Source organism: Melozone crissalis, unplaced genomic scaffold, assembly GCF_028551555.1.
Source record: "Melozone crissalis strain CALT ecotype California unplaced genomic scaffold, PUWL_Pcris_2 ptg000003l_1, whole genome shotgun sequence".
NCBI classification, from domain to species: Eukaryota; Metazoa; Chordata; class Aves; order Passeriformes; family Passerellidae; genus Melozone; species Melozone crissalis.
In genome coordinates, this window is record NW_026535781.1 from 1,714,569 (window position 1) to 1,718,781 (window position 4,213).

The following is a 4,213-nucleotide window of genomic DNA, read 5'->3' on the forward strand; positions in this document are numbered from 1 at the left end:
GCAGTGCTCTATCATGGGTAGATCTCAAGTGAGAATCAGGTGGAAAGGGTCAAGTCACCTAGGAAGGGGGACCTTGAAAACAGAAAGATTCTCTGCCTGATTTTCCAGTCCTCGCTGCAGATTTGGATGGTGTTCTGGGCATTTTGCAGATAGCCTCTCTGTAGGGGTACAAGGCCAAGGTGGAAGATATTGCCTAACAAGTGGTCAGTGTTAGGTGCACTCTCCTCTTTCTTTGAATGAAGCCAAACTAGGACTCTGATAGGATATTGCAGATGTTTAAGACTGTCTGCCCTGCAAATCAAGCCATGCCATTTGACACTGGCAGGGGGCTATGTAGAAATCACGAATGGGTCGGGACTGTTGAGGAACGCGCCTCGAGCTGTTTGTTTTCCAGCATCAATCTCGTTACATGGTTATGACAATGGGAAGATGCCCGCAGCTCACATCCCAGGCAGCAGACAAAGAACTTAATGTTACAACTTACTTGATAAATTTTTTGACCAATCACACAAAGCAAAAGCTTATTGACAGTAGTTCTATCCAATCACCATAAGCACATGTTCCATTGGTTAAAACAATGCTTGCTTATTTCGAATACAATACCTACGTGTAAGCCTTAAAACACAACGCACTGAGCTCCATTATTAAGCTTCAACCTTCCTAATATCTTGCTAGATAAACTTTTCTGTAGCTTAGAGAGGTATTCTAGACCAGCATTAATGCACAGACCATTGTTCTATTTCTCTTTGCTTTTCTGCAGTTTAAATAAATTTTCTGCTGACCTATCTCATGGCTGCTGCTTGGCTCTAATAACAGTTCTACTGTATCTGAGACCTGCCTTTTGCAGCTTTCCCAAAACCCTCTAATTTTGTGGATTCCCTCAGAGGACTCAGTGCCAGAGCCTCTGGAGAAGCGTGGAGGGCAGGGCTCAGGCAGGTTCTGCCAGTGCAGCATTTGAACTCAAGGCACCAGGAAGCACCAAGCCTGCAGAGAGGAACTCAACCCTTCTCATCTCCCTCACTGCCAGAGGCAGGCTCAGAGCAGCCATCTCACCCCTCTCTAAACCAGTGGGGGCTCTGTACTTACCAAGCTCCTCGGGCTCCTGGGAACTGTTCCCACAGCTCTCGGTGCCAGGCAAAGCTCCCTCTGCTGCAGCTCTGTCCACAGGCTCCCCTCCTGAGGACTCAGGGGCAACATTAATATTCCCCTTGAAAGAGAAACAGAAAGGAAGAAACCCTTCTCGCCACTTACACAAAACACCTGGTCCAACATCTCCATGGCTCACACACTTAATCCCTTGTTCCTAACAAGAACTCTGGGCCCCAAAGCCCTTCAACAGTCAGAAAAATTTGACTTCTCAAACACAGTCCAAAGGCTGTCAAAGCTGACAGTGACAGTGTTGAACATGGGGATGACACTGAACACATGGAATGGCTGCTAAGGAAATCAATTGCTGCTCTGTTCTGTAAGGTTGCATGTCTGACAGCACTAACATCAGTCATCATGTCACTAATTGCAATGGAAGTAGCACTGTCTTCTTTCTTCTGCCAACAACCCAATCGGTATATTGGTTTCAGTGCCTCGCCTGAGGCAAGTTGATGTAGAAATAAAGTTGATGTACCTCATTTTGCAGGGCCCTAGGGTCTGAAATTGCTATTACAGGAGTTTTTTTTATGATGAATGGCAAATCTTTTTTCTCTGTGTTTTTTCTTGATGGCTCTTTTAACAAAAGGTGCTATCACAGTGAGTTGCATGATGCTACATGGGCCACCTTTAATTTTTGAGGGAATGTCCTGCCAGGCTCTATCTCCACAAATGAGCCAATATTTTCTTGCTAATTGTCATGGGGACTCATCTAGGTCATCTGCTCGTCAGCAGTTTCACCCTTAGGGGGCACTGGGGTAGTACAATTGCACCACAAACTTGAGTATCTGTCCTCAGGATGATGGGGAGTAACATTTAATTGTGGATCTCCCTGGTACTGAAACTCAGCACAAAATTCCATCACCAATGAACCAAGAATTCCAATTCTTGAGGTTCAGAAGGTGCTTTAAGAAGATCAGGGGCCCAGTGATGTCAGCTGGTTATGGGATTGGTCTCGTTGGCAGCCTCACACCAATATTTGTCACGATTGGGTATTGGTTACTCCTTGGCTGGCACAGGCACACCGACCAAAAGGGTTGCAAAGGATTTATCTGGGCTCAAATTGGTCAAACACATGGCGTCTGAGCCTGCTGACTTGGCTAAAGCAAGGCAAACATTCATTTTTGGTTGATCTACAGGCATGTATGCATGCAAAAGCAAGCAAGCAAAACCAACAAGCGCCTGTATATCATTTGATCAAACTCCGTGTTCCTGCTCAGCTGTTTTTTGGCAAAAGCTTCCCCATCTATTTCAGTTCTCAAGCAAATTTTTTAGCACTTGTTCAGGGACTAGCCAACTATAGGGCACTAAACTATCCCTCTAACCTTCAATTTTTACAAATTTGGATATCTTAGAATTCTTTTGAACACAATGGACACCACGCTTTTGCTGAAAGAGCTCGATGATACAAACCATGTTCACAGTCCAAAAATCAACATCAAACTCAAGATTTGTAGCTTTCACAGGTTGAACAGGGAACAGGTGGCATGCACCGTAGCTTCTCCATGCGGCTCACGTCTGCATGCTCATTTCCCTGCTGGTGGAATTGTCGCTGCGCTCTTGTGTATGAGACGGTTTCACATCCTTCACAGGGACCATCTTAGGTCCAGCACCTGTGCAAATACAAGCATACCCTTTGCCCCAAGTGATTAGCGGAAATGGTCCTTCAATTTGTCCTTACTCAAGGTTTCTGATCAAACTCGAAGGATTTTCTTTAAATTTTCCCTGTGTGCTGTTTGAAAAGTGCCTAAAAATTGGAGGATTAGGTCCTGCAAATGAGCTATTCAAAACATAAAAACATATAAAGCTTTGCTCAGCCTCATCTGGGTTGTTGCTTGAGCCACTCCCCCTTTTGTTGATCTAGAATGAGTTTAGAGTGTGGTGCGTCCTTTCAACAATTGCCTGACCTGTGTGGGAATAGGGAATTCCAAAATGTGGCGAACACCCCAGTCCATCAAAAATGTGGCCAATTTTTGAGCTGTGTATATGGGGCCATTTGACAGTTTTCATCTCGTGGGGGATCACTTTGGCGAGCTCTGGGCCCAATGACACTGACAAGGACAAAAGCAAAAGACGAGAGGCGCTCTCTCTTCCCGGGACCAAAGTCCCACAGCTTTAATGGAGAACAACTCCAGGAGAGAAAGGGAGTGTCCAGGAGAGGAAAGAAGATTTCCAGAGGAGGATAGAGAGCGTCCACCTCATGGCAGGGGATTTTAAACCCTGGGGGAGGAGGGTGGGTAGAAAGGAACTACCATAATTCAACATAATAAATCACCACACTGAAGTTTTCTGCATAAATTGCTGCACCTGTTGCAAACAAAATCCTAAAATCTCCCCAAACACAACCGTGCAGTCCCAAATGACCACAATGTGGGAGAAAAACCACTCAACCCCCCTGTATACCCAAGCACCAGGTGTCACAGGGAGCACCAACCCCTGCAACTAGAAAGTCCACACACACAGGCACACTGGGAAAGGAGTATATCTTTATGAGGGGACAGAGTGCTCACTTTTCTCAACACAACACACACCATCCACCACATCAGCATCCACCACCATCATCTTCCTCAAACATTCACACACTGAAAACACAACCACAATTACAACCCACAGGAAAAATAGCAGCAATGAAACAGGATTTGCTCAATTCACCCCCAGAATTGCTAGCAGGTCCTTATTGACACAGCAAATCCTTTCTGCCAGCAGCCAGACCCAAACCCAAACTGTACAGGCGTACATTGTGCACAGGACATCTCTGTGTGACTTGTGAACAGCCCTTCCCCTGCATACACCTTACGGGTTACCTTATACAGAGTTAAACGTTCCCTTTCTCCACAGTCCCAGCAGTCTTGTCTGTCCCCCACGAGGAACAGCTAAGAGCGGAGGTGCCTCCAGGGAAGGAATGTCCTGGCAGCGCCCAGAGACGTCCAGAGCCCGGTTGTTCTCGCTGGAGCAGAGAAGCGTTCCTGCCGCGGTCACCAAATGAGGTGTGGAACAGAACTCACCACAGTTAAAGGTAGAAGGTGGTATGTTTATAACAGCGCAAGGCACACGAGGAGTTGTCTCCTAA